This window comes from Ornithodoros turicata, unplaced genomic scaffold (genome assembly GCF_037126465.1).
Source record: "Ornithodoros turicata isolate Travis unplaced genomic scaffold, ASM3712646v1 Chromosome42, whole genome shotgun sequence".
NCBI lineage: Eukaryota > Metazoa > Arthropoda > Arachnida > Ixodida > Argasidae > Ornithodoros > Ornithodoros turicata.
In genome coordinates this window covers 512,334-532,895 of record NW_026999372.1, presented here as the reverse complement: position 1 = coordinate 532,895, position 20,562 = coordinate 512,334, and the positions used below count along the sequence as shown (strand labels likewise).

Here is a 20,562-nt window from a genome sequence, read left to right as displayed (position 1 = left end):
CCTTGGTTTCGTATCCCTCCTGCCCACAACGTGCGCAGCAAGGGCGGCCTGTACATGCGCCTGCAGCGTGTCCAAAGCAGTTGCACTTAAAGCAATGAAGAGGGTTGGGTTGGGTCTGACTGTTGCTACCTAGGTTGTAGGTTACCAACGCATGTTGTAGTGTTACCACCCATGTTGTCGTTTTGTTACTACCTGCACGTTGTGCTGTTACTACCTTGGCCTTATGGTGTTACTACCCTCAAGAGTAAACTTACAACCGAAAACTAGCCAATACACTGCTCAGGAATGTATGGACTCATAGTTTATTTTTAGAGAGGCAGTTACAATTCTTTTTGTGCTATGGCACCTAAAGTTGTGTGCTTGAGTTCAAAATGGTACTCAAGCACCCCTAACGTCCTTTTATTGTCTGTCTGGGGAGTATTGCACATCAGATACCCAATACACTTCTATCAATGCTATCACGCCGCTGACGATGTCGAGAACTTCATTTCGAAGTCTTCAAATGGGACCTTGATGCTTCCAGCTTCATGTATCTTCTCCCCATGGTACAGCAAGCACGGGTAGGCACCCTGCATTATATGAAAAAAAAATGCAGCGTCATAATAATGCAGTCCGAAATTGCAAGTAGCCGGAATAAGGACAAACCACAGCTGATACAGATAATGTGACAAGAAATGACTCGTCACGATACAACGGATATACTTAGAGTCTATAATGCGGAAAATACCATGCTCACCTCTAGTCGTGCGTTGCCGACTGCCCTCTTTGATGTCTGTCAGCTTCAGCGCATTCGACACGTCATCTTCCCCACGCTTTTCGGCGACAGTGACAACTTTGTTCCTACTCCCGTAAGCCACAGGACACTGCACACCACCACCTCGGAGAGTGTGACCCTCGTCACTCATTTCGGTGCTTCGGAAGTGCAATGCGGGGGACCTTATATAAATGATAAACGTCGAGAAAGTAAAACGGCAGCACTACACGTGGAGCGAAGTACTACAGCACTGTGGTACACAAACGGTAGCACTACACAAGAACGCGCAAACAGTAGAATAGCTTGGATTGGATCGTCCTTGAAACAGGATATTAACGTAGGCGATGCGCATGACTTGGAAGTAACGAATTGTAAGAGCAACAGCTTATTCAGTGACAAATTCGTAGACACACGCGCTCTCCCGAAATATACGAAAAAGTTTTGCGAGAAAGTCGTGCGATGACGCGAGCTTGCTTATCGACTGCGAGATCATGATGAAGCCGGGAATGATGTTGCCCGGTGTAAATTGCTGCAGCACTGGTAAGAAAGATGAGAAAGTCAGGTATCTGTCCTTTAAGTGATTGAAAATAACAATCTTTCTACAGTCTTTTGAATTTTAAATTAATGAATGTAAATATATACCTGTGCCTTTTAGCAAAATATTATTATAGTGCACGCTAAATAGCTTTTTCGTTCATCAAGATATATGTGTGCAAAGCTTGGTTGAAGTGACTTCCTTATCATCAAGGGGATCACTATGTTGTTTGTTTGTTGTATTGCAGCCATAATAGTAAAACGCAAACGTAATTTATCTTGTTCGATGTTACAAATATGAAAATTTCATTTCTCGTGTGGTGGTAAAATAAAGCAGAGACACAGCTGGTCTCCTTCCTTTGTGCATAAAAAGCACATGCGACCTTCATTTAGTCACATTTGTTTTTCACAAGTTGTGTCATAACTGCTATGAGGATTAAAATTTACGGCATGACTAATTAACAATCAAAGTCTAAGCTTCTTCATGAAATACTACACATAGGTTGTAGTCGTCACCGTTTTACTACGTCCACTAATGGCTGCAGCAGTTACTACTTGGAAGCACGCATAGGGTTGTAAAAAGCTAGTAACTGCAATACAAAGGTAGTACACAGTTGTGAAGGTTGTAAAAGGAGCAGTTTACTGCGTTTTTATCAACCTTATTTTTAAGAGTGTAGAGGCAAAATTGGTACGAAACAGGTCAGCAACAGCAACTTTATTTTGAAATGGAAAGTGGGGAGGTTCATCGCCAGAGGCGATACTCTACCCCATTGCTGGTGGGGATGTGGGGAATAAAATAATGAGCCCTCCACAATAACGATCGATGTCCGATGGTGTCCAGAAATGTCAAAAGAGCTTTGAGCGCAGATCGTTGCTGGGCTGGATTGGGCATGGGACCAAGCAATTTTGATAGGGAGAAGGGGCTAGTCCAGCTGATTAACAGACTCGGAGAGTACGGTTCGGGAAGGTTGGTAGTGGGGGCAATGAAGAAGGATGTGCTCCAGATCCTCAAGAGCACCACATTGACAGCAGGTGGAGAGTCTACTTGTCTCAAGCGGTCAGTTAACGATAACGATGAATGATGCTTTATTGCCAGCTTCCACAGAAAAAAACACAATCAGGGGGAAGCCAAAAAGAAGTACGAGGCTGCATGACAACGGTATTACTCCTTTAACATGATCGTCGCTACGGCATGCAGCAAATGTACAAAAATCAGCTATGTAGTGCGAAATATGGAACGCTATTTGACATAATAGACCTTTAAAACTAACACAACCATGACAGAATACTACAATGGCATTGTGTATAAAATAACAATAGATTGAACTGCTATCCCGAAATATGAAATTAAATAAACAACGATCTTAAGGAAGAAAAGGAGAGGTTACTGATGTATATCTCCTGGGTGTGAAAACTGTTCAAACCGTACGGAAGGGTGTAAGACAGAGACTGATGTCAGTGGTTAGTCCTAAACCTGGGTATTATCCATTTGTCACAGTGACGACTACGTTGTGACAAGTGTCGTAAAGTGAACACGGATAACAAATCATTATTATTTTGTCGTGTGGCAACTAGAAAGGACTTGAACATATGATAGTTGTACATACTGGTTATCTGCATTATCTTGAAAGTGGTAAACAAAGGCTGTGTGTGTGTATCGTAAGGAATATCGGCTATTATACGAACCGCCCGTTTCTGTAGGGTCAGTAAACTAGTTATCTCTCTCTTCCAGTACCCCAGACTAAAATGCAATAGCGAAAGACAGAAGAAATTAGTGAATTGTATACAAGTAATTTCACCCTCAAAGGCAAGACATGACGCAGACGGTTCAAAAGTCCTATCGACCTTGATATTTTTGCGTTTACATGGGACATGTGGCATTCCCAGGATAGGGCTTAGGGAAAATATACACCAAGTGTCTTAACGACCTTTACAGTATAAATCTGATCATGGCCCAAATATACATCAACATAATCATATATATCATCATATTATACCATCAATCATATATATCATCATAATCATATCATCAATCATATAAATGCATCAATATAATCATTTGAACGAAGTGAATGAAATAATAATAATAATATTATGACGTATTATTATTACTATTAATTCAATAACGCGTGTTCTGGACAACCTGTACATGAGGTGCTCTTGTAGGGGTACATCACCTCTCGCAGTTCACTGGAAAAATCCTTCTAGAAAAAGAGCATATCGGTACTCGTATGATCTGTTTGTGCTACCGAGGGGTGATATCGACCATTTTCAAAGGGCATCTTAAAATAATATTTAAAAAAGCTTACTCCCAGCAGAGTGCACCGTCAGATTGACATCAGGTGCATCTTTCAAAAGTGATACTGCAGGTACATTTAAGAACCTTCATAACATCAAAGTACATGACTAATATAACGATACATTTCTGAAGTACTGGTTCCCTGCAATAAAACTAAATAATGTGTTAATACAGCAGAAAATCTAGTAACTGAAGTGGTGGTTTTTCCCTCCCGCCTCCACCACCACCGCCACCACCACCACCACCAATTTGTATGTGAAAATCACACACAAATAATTGGTCCCCGGGGTAAGACATGCGACCACGCATCATGCAAACACATCTTACATAAGATGAGCAATACCGCAGAGAGTGACAGTAGTGACATACTGCGCTCAAGCGGAACCCACTTATACACAACCCTATGCCGGGGCCATGATGGGCCTTCTCGCACCCCGAAAGATTTGCAGTTAGAGGCTCCTATCATGCACACCAAAAGCATAATGATAAGTACTTTCGGGGTCATTATGCTGGTACCAAAACGGTTGTGTGGTGATCGCAAGATACCGCAAAAGCGTCGTTCTTTATCATCGTCTATGGTGAAACGACAGTTCACTAAATCACGGAACGGTGGTGCCTCGTCAGTTTTTCATATTTATTTTTCGATTCGCACGATATGTTTCTCTCGGTAGATGGCTCCTTGCCCTAAAGAGGTTATTGTCTGCAATTGAGCTCATTGTAGTGATATGACATGAGAAGGGAGCCAAAATAAACTCTGTCTAATCAGAACATGAGTAACTAAACAAATGCACTGATTGATTGATTGGGGCTTTTGGCGAAAAAGTGACAAAAGCCATAGAACGCCAAAAACAGTGGGCATATCGATAAATCAATATGAGAGTAAAATTAAATTTAATGCTATGAATTTTGAGGTCACGCAAGCATTATCGACTCAACATTACAAAATCCTCTCCCTCTGCAGAAGTCCTTTAAAGGGTACCACACGAGTTAAACAAAAAAGAAAAAGAACAGAAAAAGGCTCAAACCCCGACCCGGGCCCGGCGCTCCTGGAGTTAACCTGATCCACATCGACTAATGCCAGGTTCGCGTTCGGTGGGCGAACTGAACCTTACTATAGCTTGTACTAGCCTGATCAAAACCTATGTGTTTTGGGATCCAGGAAATTCCCGTTTTGTTCAGGCAGGATAATGGCTGATCCATCCCGGAACCTACTGGAAGAGGCCGACCTCGGATTTCTCTTGATCAGGCCTGATTGAAACAAGGTTCGGGCTGATCAAGTTTGGGCACACGGGAAAGTAAAAGTAACATAATGACATTAAGAACAAAACATTGTGAATCCTGTAAAATGAAATACTAATAAGTACAAAATTTACAACTTATCAGTGAAGCGAATGTCCTGGAGGAAGTTAAAAACAGTCTTGAACTGAGCGAGTGGCTCATCACCCAGAAAGAGGGCTTGGTGAGGGGGTATGAAGTGCTTCTAAATCCTGCTAAAATAACACTGACATTGGCTTTCAAAAACAGGACATGTGATGAGAACATGGACAACAGAGGGCTGCTCACCACAGTGTGTGCACTTAAGAGGCTCACCTCCTCCAAGTAATAACCTGTGAGCGACATAGGTCTGCCCTATTCTCAGTCTGCATCGCAGGATCTCCTGCATTCCGCTTTTTAAGAGGATACCCGTGCCATTCAATGTTCCTTTCGACAAGGTGGAGCTTATTGTTTTCCTGTGTATAGCAAAACTCCTGCCGCTCGGAGTTCACACAGTTTCGCAGGAGCCGAATCAGGTCCTGGGCAGGAATATCAAACGGTGTGATGTCGTTGTCCATTGCTTTGGCTGCTGCGCTGTCAGCACACTTGTTTCCCGATATCCCGTCGTGGCTGGTTATCCAGCAGAATATCAACCTGTATGTTTGTTGATGATTTGTGATGCGAGCTACCGCGCCCTGTGAGGAAGGGAGTTTTTTTTTTTTTTATGTGGCCTGCATATTACCTGCATAGCCCCGAAGAATATGTGTAGATAACTGATGAGACGATGTTGTGCTGTAAAATGTAATTCAGTGTCACAATTATTCCGTAAACCTCAGCACTAAAAATGGATATGTACCAGTTCAATGCCCTGGGGCATCTCAAAGTCACCATGACACTCGATACACCTGTGTTGGTTTTGGATCCATATGTATAGAAACCTGTGTGCTCTCCCAAACTTTATCTCAGATGTTCGAACTCCTGTTGCAATACGGCCGTGTTGGTATCATTTTTCTCGTATCTTGCTAAGGAACTGCTAGACCTTGGGGGTGGTGTCCATGGAGGTAAAAGTCTAGTACCTTCTGATACCTGACAGTTGAAATCACAAAAATGGTACTGTTGAACCTGTTGTGAGATACGCATACCAAGAGGAGGAACAACTGAAGGCTTGTTCAAGAAAAGCTGTTGAAAACGTGTGCCCCAACACTCGAACGAGCAGCGTGTAGTGGGTAACTTCTCACCCTGAGTGCATAAAGTATCGAAAGACAGGCGTGTCGTCTTTTGAAGACCACTCATTGCTTTCAACATATCAGCTTTTATCTGGCGAGGTGCAGAAAGCACCAAGCACCAGCCATAGTCCTTGATCATGTACAGGGTTTATGCGTTTATAGACAGAACGACGTGCTGACGCATAAACTATACCCACGAAATCCAGTCTAGACCAAACCACAAAGGTACACGCCCGGTGTAAAGTCTTGATCTGCTCCCCAAGACCAGTGAGATAAAACTTTTCACATATTTAATGATTTGGTGCATTTTACCTTCATGTTGTTGATGCGAGATTGGAACGTGAACTTCTTGTCGAAAGTAAGCCCCAAAAGTTTGTGTTCCGATTGCACAATAAGAGGTTGGCCATTTGTATTCAGAGATTGCTCCGGAAACAGCCCTCTTACCTGTGAAAAGGCACACAAACCGTTTCATCTGGTGAAAACTTAAAGCCATTCTCCACCGATCACCTAGTCAGTCTATTGATTGCAAGCTGCAGCTGTCTCTCGCACATGGCAGGATTGGACGATGAACAGGATATGTGCACATCATCCACATCGACTGAATATGTGAGCGACGGTGGTAGTGATTATGTCACGGAATTCGTCTTAAGAATGAACAGGGTAACACTCAGTACAGGTCCCTGAGGAACACCATTTCCTGTATGTAAGGACGCCAGAAGGTAGTTCCCAGTCGCACTCTAAACACTCTTACCCGAAGCAAACCTAGAATACATTTGAAAAGCGGACCACGTATTCCGCAAGAGTGAAGGTCTCGTTAGATGCCCTACCGCCATGCCGAGTCATTCTGAAGGTCGAAGAATACGGACACGCACTGCTGTCTTCGTACGAAGGCTTCATGGATGGTGGTTTCTAAGCGGACAAGATGATCGGAATTGACTTCCCGTATTCACTTCAGTTCTAGCTCGACTTTCAGTTGTCAACCCGGTCTACAATGACTTCTACTCAGTGCTTCGTCTGTGTTGTCTCTTTGTGTCCCCTGCACCGGGGTTTTATCGCTTTTAAATGACTTCTAGTTGTCTATTTCCCATCTGTAAATGACTTTCAGTATCCACTTCCGGTAAAACTCGACTTCCGGTTATCCACTTCCCGTATGTGCTTCACTCCCGGGTGTACACTGACGGTCTAAACCCGACCTCCGGTTGTCCATTATCCGTCCATACTTGACTTGCGGTTGTCTATTTCAGGCGTAATCGGACTTCTGGTTGTCTCCTGCCTGTCTATAATTGACTCTCAGGTATCCACTTCTAGTCCAAGCTGACTTACGGTTGTCCAATTCAACTCTAACCCTATTTCCTGTTGTCAAGTTCAGGCCTAACCTTGCTTCCGGTTGTCCACTTCCCGTCTGTACTTGACTTTTGGTTGTCCGTGTAAACCCGACTTCCGGTTATCCACTCCTGGTCTAACCTAGCCTGCAGTTGTCTACATCCCATCTAGCTGGACTTCCGGTGTTCCACTTCCTGTCTATACATGACTTGTGGTTGTCCATCTAAACCCGAGTTCCGGGTGTTCAATGCCGCAAACCCGACTTCCGGTTATCTACTCCCGGTCTAACCCAGCATGCAGTTGTCTACATCCCATCGAGCTGGACTACCGGTGTTCCACTTCCTGTCTATACTTGACTTGTGGTTGTCCATCTAAGCCCGACTTCCGGGTGTCCAATGCCGCAAACCCGACTTCCGGTTATCTACTCTAGGTCTAACCTAGCCTGCAGGTGTCTACATCCCATCTAGCTGGACTTCCGGTGTTCCACTTCCTGTCTATACTTGACTTGTGTTGGTCCATCTAAACCCGACTTCCGGGTGTCCAATGCCGCAAACCCGAATTCCGGTTATCTACTCCGGGTTAACCCAGCACGCACTTGTCTACATCCCATCTAGCTGGACTTCCGGTGTTCCACTTCCTGTCTATACCTGACTTGTGGTGGTCCATCTAAACCCGACTTCCGGATGTCCAATGCCTAAAACCCGACTTCCGGTTATCCACTCCCGGTCTAACCTAGCCTGCAGTTGTCTACATCCCATCTAGCTGGACTTCCGGTGTTCCACTTCCTGTCTATACTTGACTTGTGGTTGTCCATCTAAGCCCGGCTTCCGGGTGTTTCGTCAGCTCATTCATATCCCATCTGTATGACGCTATAGCACACTTTGAACAAATTCTGCATTCAACCGTTCTGCCCGCTTCTACAGATTAATTGCGGTCGCTGCTTCATAACAGTTTTGTCAACATTTATGATTGTTTTCACATACCTGAAGTCATCTGCAAAGTGAAGAAATCTCATCATTTCAAGGACATACCCTCTCCTATAGCATGTTCAGAATCTGCTGGCATGTGTTTTCTGTAGATCTTATAGCATCAGCTGACCATATTGGCTCAGATCATGTCAGAATGCGACATAACAGCTTTTCGAAACAATTTATTATGATCTCCACCACACAGAACTCTTCAACCTTCAACATTCGTCAACCACAACAGAAAAAAAAGCCCACACTCTATTTTTCAGTGGAAATAGGTGTTTTTGCTGCATTAACAGAAGGTGGCTCAAATTAATTGTACCTCCTTGTGGCCTGGGTGGAGCATGCCTCACTGTGCTTTATGTCCAGTAATTTCTTCTTCAACCGTATCTCTTTGGCAGTGAGCCACAACGTATGCAGTTTCAAGATTTCTTTCACCCGGAAGAACAGCTTACAGCTCTGCAGGCATCATAATATCTGCACATAATAGGGGGCTGCAATCTAGCCCTATAGGTGCCAACGTTTTAAATGGTACTGCGAACACAGTCATAGTACCCTATATCACGACACAAAGCAATTCTGTCAAAGTTATGCTTGTGGAGGCAAAGCCACGCTTGCCAAAGCCAAAGAGGCAAAGTGATGCTTATGGAAGGTTTTATTATGCCCTGCTGCTCAGTGTATGGCTTCTGTTTTTAGCTGGAACAAACAAATAAAAAAAATCTGAGGAAAGAAATATGCCACCTTCAGTTGTCATCGACCAAGCAAACTAAGTCAATAATGGTGGTTGTTATTCACTCTGCTATGTGATTGTGTTCATGTTAATTCACCTGTTCGGTACCGTGGTACCACCTAGCTTCCTTGTAGCGTAACATATATGTGACCACACAGCTGGTCATAGCTGACCACGCATAGCTGGTCAAAAAGAAAATGTGGGCCATACATCACATAAAACACAAATACCAGTATATTCTCAACAAGCGCTGGTTAATTTCTAGTAGGTGCGGTGCATATAGCGTTTCCATGGACTGATTTTTTTATTCTTAGAGAAATCATATTTTTGCAGTTATAAGGGATGACAACATGTTCTACATCCGAAGTGGATGTACTAATTAGGTCTCGTTTAATTATTGGAAATAGAAGGTCGGTGCAAATGCAACGTCGGTTTCCCTATGTGCCGCTGTAGTTTTCAAAAGTATGCTCGTGACGATTTAGTGCGAGGTCATGGCCCCGAAATAATGGTTGTGTGAGAGTAAGTCTCGGAGCGTTCTTTTTGCCTTTTCACTTGAACGTGAGGAAGAAACAACGCTGCAGAACTCCAAGCAGCACATTTAATGTAATGTCGTGCGGGATGCAAGTTTTACAGCGATTTCATATTTCATCACAATATTTATAAGCTGTAAAAATAAGTGCAAGGGTACCATACAATGAAGTAGCTGGTACCGTAAATTTTAGATCTCTTCTTGGCGTGGGTGCTTAGCATAAAGAGTGACCTGCTAATAAACGTACTTGGGGATTTCTGAATGTGAAGATCACAGGAGAGAAAGGAAGGCAAACAAATACAACAGAGGGTGCCATTCATTTCTCACACTTCTGATTTCAGTTACTTATTGGCTCGATTTTCTTCAGTTCCGACTTTTGATAACCAGAATTTGCACTGTATATCCACGTGAATAAAAAAATGCAAGAATTTCTCTGAGAAAATTTCACGTATTTAAGAAAATGACATTCTTAGGTTCCAGAGTATTCAAAGACCAGTGAAAACAAAGTGCATGAAGTATTATGTCTACATGCATCTTTTGCAGTTTTTGCATGGCAAATCGTTGTCTAGGAAGGTGCGCGAATCAATGTGGATGTTCCTGAAATTAGAATGTTATTTCGTTACACTTTGAGACTACCGTATGCTGGTTACAAAAAATTAGGGCACCTCTGCTGACTCAAGTTCTTCATCCGAGAGAAAATAGTTTTTTCTTGCAAACAAACAAACGATTTCTTCACATTCATATGCAGCTTATTTGCAGAAATGCATTTCGAGAGTCTGTCCAGTACCTTTTCCCCGAGTTTATCAGAACGTAGGCTCACAAGGATAACCACAGGCAGGTTCCGATTTCACGATTCAACGGTTCTGAGGCTGGAACACACACAACACAATCAAACACAATAACAGACGGACAAACACAACACATCCACACGGTATCGGAATCAGGCTTTTTCGTCGATCGTCACTTTTCAACTCTACGACTTCACAACCAAGGCAGCTGCAGGAGAATGGCGATGTTCGCGACAATGTTCATAATAATGCAGCTTTCCACCATAGCTGGAACCAACACCGGGAACTCATTTGGTGACACGACACGAATTCAGAGTTCGACATACTCAAATTTGGCAGGCGAGCAGCAGAACAAATCACTAACTGCAGTGTCAACATAATCCTGATATTCAGTGGTTTCTCCTTCTGTACGCATGTCTGAAAGAGGGCAGTTCTTTCGGCGGGAAAACGTTGAATCTCCTTGTGCTCCTATCGGATGTGACTTTTTCCGAATTTGAAGAAGATTGCTCCCAACACATTCTTCAAACTTCGAGTGGCATGATTCGCGAACTCCCCTTCGGAAGCCCCCCCCCCCTTTTTTTTTGTGCCTGGAATCAGCCACATAGAGAATCATCCAATCAAAAATACATAATACGGGATTGCATAATGTTGCATAATGGCTCCTGGGCAGCAAAAAGAAAAGAATGCCCTGACTGGTAATCCAAAAAATGTGTGTTCGAATCCTACAGCTTGCCATCGTTTTCAGTGACTTCCTTCTTTCATCATGAATTTCTTAGGCACTTGAGGCTTTGTATGTGTTTGCCCCTTCTATGAACCAGCCCCTTCTATGTATTCTGTGTTCCAGCCTCAGAACATCAATTGCCATCATACACAGTCCAACTGAAGATGACTTGGGATGACAAAATTTGCCAAAAATTGAATATTACAAGCTTTTAATGCTTTTTAAAGTTAAAAATAAAAGTTTTAACATTACATTTTGATGCTTCATCCTTTGCATATGAACTCCCAAAAGACAAATGGTGTATAGCCCTTCTATTGAACATATGGACGTCTACAGACAATCACGGTGTAAATTGGTTTTCTGAGGCCGGAACACCGAAGCTGCCAGCAGGCCCCGCAGCTGTCTAACCTTTCAGTGACTTCCTACTTTCTTCGTCTATAGCCAACCTGCACCAAATAGCTAAAGAGAAGAAAAGGAAACTGAAAAATGAAAAAAAAAAAATGTCGTGTAAATGGAGTCAACACGAACTCCACTTCTCGTCTATATCCTGCATGGGCCCTTTTCATAGAAAGTGTATTGAACGACAATTTTTTTCCTTAAGGGATAGGCCAGCCCATTTTTCCTCGTCGCCATGCCAGAAAGAACACAGTCGGGATCAGGAAGAAATAGAACAAAAATAATTTTTACAAGAAAAGAGACGTCTAGTCACCCTATTCAAATGTGTCTCAAATTAAGACTTCTCTGTGACTGCTTCTATTATGTATGTTCGCCCGTGTTTGCAACGAGAAGGTCACCGGCATACGAAACGTCACAAGCGAGTTATTGTCCTTCTTGCCCCATCGGCACAGGTGGAGATGGGCCATGAGCTCACATCAGATGAGAAGGGGACCCAGAAGTATTTCTCTGGCCTTCTTCGAAAAACTTGGAAGGAAAATCCAACCTGATCTCTCAGTTCTGTATTAAGCGCGCACGACTTTTCAGTGTGTCTTTGCCGTGTTACACTTTTACAGCTGCGAGCTCGGAGGCCGTATAGAGCACAGCTCGGATGGAGACGTCGTGTTGAGGGAAGTGTCCTCCACAAGTAAAACAACGAAGCCATGTGCTTGAAGCGAGGTATAGAACGACAGGTGTACCTCACAAAACCAGGTATCGCATAGGATGTGGGATGTTAGGATACTGTATGAAGGGATAGGACACTGTACGGTGTTTTCCGAAGGCGTTGTTTCAGATCGTGCAACTTTTCCTCTGCAAAATTCCGTAGCAGATATTATGATTGTGGTGCATTGTGAATAAAATGCCTATGAATAACACTAAATAGTTGGCACACTATAGTCTTAGTTGCTCATGTGCCATAGAAATCCAATCATAATTATCATTATTATTATGATTGTCGGCACGCGCGCGTGTGGAACATTGCATACGCTGACTGAATAGTACAGTACACCTGTTCTGGCAGTTCTTTTCAAATGAAGCAAGTCATCCTCGCTCTCGTATCGCTCTGCTTCTTCGGTGAGTTCTATGAAAGCTTTTCAATGTCCATAATTTTTTAATGTACTGGTGTTGCATCTTCACCTACATCTGCAGTCGCGAAATGTTCCTCTTACATAGAAGGGTTCCTCCTGTGTGAGTTTGCCCCCTCATGAGATGAAAATAACGCGTTTACTTCCTGATGATTAAGTCTGCATTCCATGTACCAAGTGGCGCTATTGTGCAGAAACCCTGTGTTGTGTGAATTCTTAGCGTGTAACAAGTGCATCCGGGCAAAGTGAATCTGCGTAGATTGTTAGTATACAACCGTTTCATGTACGTCTGTGTAGCACCATATGGTTCAATTGACAGCCTTGCTAAGCCTAATGGATGTTGAAGCTACCACCCTGTTAAAGGTATAAAAGCGTGAGTGGGTAAGACTACGCTAGGTTCTTGAATTTCATCGGGCGGGGGCGCTTTGCGGTTTTTGCATCAGTTAATGCGCCCGATCGTCGTTACCTCCTGAGTAAGATTTGCAGATCGTCTTGAAGAAAGCCCCAATAAGCCCACAGTGGACGTTCATTGAGTCCTCATCTCCATTGTTATTTCGTCTTCTTTCAGTTCAAAGTATACGTTTCCTTGCCCACCAAGTGTTGGCTGAAGGTAGAATTTACGTTGCCTAATGTTGAGCAAAGTTGAATGTATAATTATAACACCGAATCAACGTTGTTTCAACTGTTTCTAGTCAATCAATAAGTAGCAAATATTTACGTTGATTGTGCAATCTACGTTCAACACATTCTCAACGTTTGACAAAAGACTGGACTAAGTTACTGGATAATTTCAGGCTGTGCTTGCAGACCTCTTGAATGTCTCAAACCAAAAGCTTAGGAAACCTTTATCCGTTTGTTTACAAATCAAGCGTGCTACCATTCCAGCTTGAATTGTAAACACGTACCTCACGTGCAGCCATGTAGCATCTGCTTCGGAGATTGACTATTAGAGACCGTGAACGAGTGGGGCGAACTAAAAAAGTAAAGACAGAAAAAAGAAGGCGCCTCAGCATTGGCGAGGCACATAACGTTGCCAACGATGCAGCCGAGGAGAACGGGGTTTCTCACCCACGTGATTGCAAAGCTGTTTTGCGCTTCAGGATTACACCCGCACATGTTGTGTGAATGTGTGTCATAGGGTTTTAATAGTAATTTCTAGAGATGGGACAACCGAATCCTTGAGACCTTAGCAGTGATTTGTGATTCGGAAATCCGATTACGACTGCCCAAAACTGCGAATCGAGTTTTTTGAATCCACAAACAGCGTTTGTTTGTTTGTTTGTTTGTTAAATTTCGCGCCTCCGGAGTCCACCGAAAGCCTGATTGGCCGGCGGGTGAGCCAAGCCCTTGCAGAATGAGACAACAGACGGACAGCTTCTGCGTTTTCATTGTACATGAATCGCCTCATAAGCAACTACATGAGGCTGTTATGCGTCTCATTCAGAGTCTGAGTCAGAGCCACAATCTGCATTCTGTATGGCTGGGATACATGCGCACGGTCCGTGTCACAAAATTCAGCACAAAATTCGACATGGAAGCACAAACACACAACAAAAAAACGCAATGTTATTTTTAATGAACATGATGGGAATTGATGTTATGAGGCCTGAACACATAGAAAGGACAAATACGCGCAAAGCATCAAGTGCCTGAGAAATCAATGATGAAAGAAGGAAATCACTGAAAAGGAATTCGGGTTCGAGTCCTACAGCTGGCTAACCTTTTCAGTGACTTCCTTCTCTTATCGTTCTTTGTAATTGTTTATAGGTCTAGCGCGAAGGTCGTTTATAGATTTCAGGTCGTTTAGATTTACAGCCCATTCACATATCACTCTTTGCGTAACATGAACGCAACGGTTCCAAAAGTGCGTTAAACTAATCCAATCTGATTTAAGAAGTCAATACCATTCAATCCTGATTGTTCAAAATGTACTAGAGGGCAATGCAGTGGACTTGCTACTTTTCCACAATATGAAAGGTAAACGAACCTTAGACAATTAAAGCATTCTGGGCATGGCACTGCATCTCTACTGCTGATGAGTGTGCGCAACACGAGAAGCAAAAAAAAAAAAAAATGTAGGCAAATGCAGAGTACTGCTTTCTATTTCGAAGCGTACGAATATACCCGGTTACAATATTTCCAGACTTCATTGCGCCACAGTGCGAGAAAGAAAACATGGCGCAGATATTTTCTGAAGCTGACGCTGAATGTAATGCAAGATACAGACAGCAATACGGACTCACTACAGATTTGGTTCCCGCTACGACAAGATGCTGGTAAGTGTTGTCTCCCATTGAAACAAGGGCTCCGAAGCAGCCTCGTGCGTTTTACCGTGGGAGCTGTTATTTTTCAGAGCTATACTGCTAATCGCTTGATCCGCTCTGCAGTGCGCAAAACTACCGTGAAACGGATGAGGGCGAAACGGCTTGGCCGCGGCGAAGAGCAATACAAGCAAGTCCCCGAAGGCACTGTTGCAATACGGCCACGTACCCACATGCGCCAAAAGCACACGGTAGCGCGTATGCGGAGTGGGAAATTCTTGCCGCAGTGCGGAAGAAGCCGCCTCCGCGTCCCGCTTTTCCTCGACCACGTGGTTTCTAGCGGCATGCCGCGCATCATCGCCCAGTCAGGTGGTCAACAGAGATTGTACCACGCTGTTTTCTTTCGGTCACCCACGCAGTCTGCAGTACGTTGACAGTGTCGTCAGCGTCGAGTACCCACATCGTCTTGAGTACCCACATGCGGTAGAGGTGTGCGCAACCGCTTGCCGCGAGTTTGCATTCCGTCCCATCTATACTGACTCCGCTCGCGGCTCTCCACAGCGAGAGCTTACGCTTCTGAGACCGTCGACAAACTGGCGAACGACAGCGAAGTCTAGCTATTGTTTGTAGTGAACGTTTTCCGTTCCTACATCTGAACATTTGCGAAATCAACATCCCAGACGCAAGAAACGCAGGCTTCGGGTTCACTCGTTGTGGCGGTAGCGCATTCTTTTCTTGTGAACAATACTGAGATAACTAAAATATTAGATTCCGAGCGATATAAAAGACTGAAAGCAAAACATTCCGCGACAACGTGACAACAGAGCAAGGCTTTGGATAAGCTGGTGCTCTGGCGCCTGGCTATATCGAATTATCGAAAAGTATTCACTATTCGTGCGTTTTCATATAAAATGTGCCGTCACGCCGAAAGCGTGCGATTTTATGCATATTCATGTTATAAGCATAGTACCCTTTAAATAGGCTTCAAACCTGGACGAAAATTTTGTTCCATCGTCCACGTACGGAAGCAAATACAAGGCATCATTGGATTATAATGAAAAAACTACGCCATCTAGAATCATACGGTCAACGGCACTTGTTCTTACTTGTTTTTGCCACCTTCCTAATGTGAATGTCATGCATCGTAAGTCTAATTATGTAAACATTTGCGAACAGAACTCGGAATATTGCCAAGTAAAGGTCCGTGTCTTACCCCACCAATATGAAGAACGTGCCGAATTCACTCAAATTTGTGATAATTGACAGCGATATTCACGAACTATCCCTTCGAAAAAAAGAAGAAAAATCTAAGCACCCGACCATAACGCACTACGACTTCTTGAGCGCAATCGCTGTCAGTCCGACCAAAGGAGGTTCCAAATCCAACCCACTCGGGCATCGCAGAAAGAGATGACAAATACATGGCTTATCGCGTCCTGCTTCCGCTGAGATCAGATTTTCCCTCTCCCAATTCCATGCATCATTATTTTTGTAACGTAATGCAAAGTGGATCAGTTAGAATAATTTGAATTGAATTAGCACATCAAGCAGCTCTCCCGCGTCTCTAAAATAATGCTTTTCTGTATGTATAAAGGCTGGATCGCGCATGGGAGAGGTGCTCGGGGAGGGGGGAGAGAGGCGTGCATTCGGACCGCCATGTTGGGAGGCCCTAAAGCGCAGTGTGTGCCCATAGAAAACAACGGGAGGCAACGGAGATTGTTAATATTTATTGCGATGCCGGGGTTGATCGTTGTTTGTCATCGCACAATTTTGTAAGGTGCCAGTATACTGATTTATCCTACCAGTGTTTCACGGGTGTCCTGCCGTTCGATTCTTAATTACGTTATGTTTTGCATTCTGAAACTAGACCGTCACTGCAGTGCAGCGCTGGGGATTGTACGACAGCTCGTTTCCCAGCCAATATTTCAACAAGAAACGATGTGAGATTAACAACCATGTATGTAATATCAAGTGCTGCGTTCTGGACAAAAATTGTACCACAAAGAACAGTCTGGGAAAAGATATACTCGTATGGCAGAAAGAGATCGCTCTGTAGAATCACAGCCGTTGTTTTAGCCGTGGATGGGTTTAGTATGGTTTATATCAAGCATCGCCGCAGAAAGTGTGTTTTAGTGAACGACAGCGGTGCTTTGCCTCACAAATATAGACACACCGAAGTAGCCCAAATAATTACTTCGCGCAATTAAATCACGCTCGTTAGGACAGTTCATCAGGTAGTGATGTAAGCTTAATCAATTAAGTTACTTAAAAGTGGTAACACCTCCATGAGACACAGGACTTATCTCTTTTTGAAGTACAGCCCTTCTATGTTTGTTTGTTTCTTCCTTCATTTGTTCCGATTATATGCAGGCGCGGTTGTGCCAAACTGAATGTCCTTCTCGAGTACTCACATGATTTTGTTGAATACAACTGCAAATTGAGCAAAGCTGCTTAGGGACGGGGTCTGTTATCCAGTGCTGACTATGTCATGCTTATGTGGAGCACGTTAAAAAAATGCAGCTGCACATCTGGAACTCCAATCAGTATCATCTAAAAGGGAGCGTCGTAGCACATTTGTGAGACCAGACACACTTTCTGAAGATCTTCTATGGCACCGTCCGCAGTTTGCAAAATTTTGTTCAGCATCGAAGCCTCTCATAGGAACCACTTTGCATTAACTGTGACTCCCATCTTACATTTTGATGTGCAAGGGCCCTACACTTGCACTACACACGTATGGTCTGCAAATTGCAACAGGACGATTTGGAGCTTGAAACAGTAGTGATTTTGTCATTTTGTCTGTGAAACGTAAACAAAAGTCTAACACGATATGCTTTTGTAAAGATCACTGATGATGAGTTACGAGTATACAAGTTCAAGTTTATTCAACATTTTATATCATTCATTATATTATTCAACATTTTATATCAAGTTTATACAACAACAACTTTATTCAAGTTCAACATTTATTTCTTGCACTTGTGTTTCAAGATACAATGAACGTGCCGGGAGGTCGCAAAAGACAACATTTATTGTTTTGTGACCTTGCTACAATGACAATATATATTTTAGGAATGTCAATGGACAGGTACACTCTCTAAATTTGTAGCAATCAATTTTAGATTGGAATGAGCAATTAATAGCTACTTCCCTCATGATATTTTCTCATATATGCTGAATTTTAAATTTAATGTTATCAAGTATGTGATAATATAATAATATATATAATAATAATAATAATATATAAGAGTATAATATGTGATAAATGAATGAATTATAAAATTCTCAAGAAATAATTTTCTTCTGATAGCATATATGTGCATGCCTATTAACTGAAACAATTATCACAGTTCCCTGACAAGTTTTAATTTCTGAGAGGACTGTAGAGGCGGCTTAGATCTACAATAGTTAATACAAGGTATTATATACTGTGAATACATTTAAAAATCCCATGTGACACACATGCTTTTACTTTCTGGAGGTGCTGTGGTAATCAAAGTTCGTGGGCACTACGCAGGTTCTGCACCCATTTCTTCAGTATGTCGAGGCAGCTGTGAAGCAACCTGTATTGATGATGATTATTACAATTTTTATGGTGCACCGGCAACAAAGGTCATAATGCATCAGAACATTGGTTTGGATGCAACTAGTTAAAAATGAATATGTTGTTTAAGAAATGCATTGGACAAATGTTAAAACATCAGTTCAAAACAGGGTTTACAATCCCTGTATCTTCTAAAAATTGAAAATATTAAAAACTATTCTAATAAGAATATGGGTAAGTCTTCTAAAAATAATTATAATTATTATATTGCTGGGTGAAGGAGCCTAAGGTGTATAAGGTGTGTTTCTGACGTGAACATTTCTGACGTGATAAGAAAATGTACAAAATTGAGAGAGGCTAACCACAGTGCGTGCACCGAGGTGGTTCCTTCCTGTAAACAGGAAACCCGTGGATGAGGAACATAATACTTACCTGTACACTCAGTCGCATTACACTTCATAGACGATTCTCTGGGTAGCCCCATGAGGAAATCTGTATTGAGAGACCACTTTTGCCTTAAAAACTGCTACAAATAGCACGACACGCTACAAATTATTGTTATCGCAACAACCAGACGATATAGCTCAGACACAAAGGCGGTATTCAAGTCGTGCCACACCACCGTTACGTAGGATTCTTTGTCACAAATCAAACCAAGGCACAAAACAATACCAATACATGAAAAAGGGTGACAATCTTGGTCTCATTATAACGTATTACCGAATCTGTGCGCGAAAGTAATTCAAAGAAATGAATGTGCACTTGCTTCCGTAGAGAGCACCGTGTACCATGCTAGCAATGCATGCAGAAGAGCGCTCGAGTGTTCGCACATATATTGGTGGCAACACTACCAGTGTAGTGTCACACGTTCTCTCAAGCGTATTATGAACTCAAAATGTATTTGCCGCCGGGTAAAATACAAGTGTGTTCGATAAAACCCCGAAAGAGCGATGAAACAACCTGCGGCCAGTGCTCGTTTTGGGCAAAAAAAACTTCATAATTTTGTGAACTAAATATACAGAATGGACACCTATTTATTCCTTGATAACAATGACTCACTTGTATAAATTTAGGCCCTGTATCCTTGCCAGTACGGTTGGTACGACCGTAATTGCAACAAGTTGCCATAATCGCTGCGGCGGCTGTTGTGGGTACAGTGAGATGGCGGCTGGTTTCTTCACGCTCGCGATCCCTATCCGCGATCCAGCCTTTTACAATCGACATCAGTGGCGTTTCTAGAACAATCGTCGTCTTCTGATCTTTGTTCTTTATCCTCCCTTTTTTTTTTAAATATACCACAAGAAGCTGTACAGCGCGATGCCCCTTGTTAGGCCTCTTGTCCATTTAACAGTGTTAAAATACTGATGTTAAATCAGGTCTGCATAATGTATTTGGTTGGTACATCTTCATTACTTTTCATCGTACCGATGTGCAGTGTGAATAAGTACTGGGGTTTTACATGTGTTTGCATTGAGGTGCATTGGTGAAACACGTTGCAGTTGTGTTGTATGCGTACTGTGTATTTCTTACCCGAAAGATTTATGGCTCCGCGGCACTACAACCGTCAGCAAATAACTGAATTCGTTTTTATGCTATCTTTTCCAGCATGTTGGAGTACGGCAAGGACTGCGTTCCCTTACGACTCAGAGAAAAACGATGCGATCAACAGATCTTCACACATTTTAAGGAAATAAGGAGCAAGCAAATAGTGGCGGAATGTGCATCATTGAACTTGAACTGTGAGTACATCGGTAGCCAGATTGCTGGGCGCATAATGTGACCTTCATATACCGCCTTCATGATGTCGGCGATGAAGATATCCACATTTTAGAATCAGTGTCACTTAACACCAGCACTCTACTTCATGAGAAAAAAGAAAAGAAAGATATTCAACTGAATTTTGAACAAGGGACCTTAGGATCTGCGATTGAATAGAAAAAAAACTCGATAAGCCTTAAAGGAGGTACGAATTCCTATCTGCAGCTATTTAGTTACGGGTGTACTAAGTGTAATAGTGTTCTTCTACACATCGTAATTCTATATAGAAGTTCTTGCTCAATACTTCTCCTTCATAACGGGTGCAGCGTTAATACAAAAACGTTATTTTTTCT

General features: G+C 42.8%; 1 long non-coding RNA gene across 1 annotated transcript; it reads left to right on the top strand.

Moving 5' to 3' along the window:
- The first annotated feature begins 12,601 nt into the window (after positions 1 to 12,601).
- On the top strand, positions 12,602 to 20,181 carry LOC135374062 (uncharacterized). Its single transcript, XR_010416736.1, has 3 exons — positions 12,602 to 12,635; positions 14,790 to 14,922; positions 20,057 to 20,181. It is a non-coding gene; the product is annotated as an uncharacterized LOC135374062 (long non-coding RNA).
- The last annotated feature ends 381 nt before the right edge of the window (positions 20,182 to 20,562 follow it).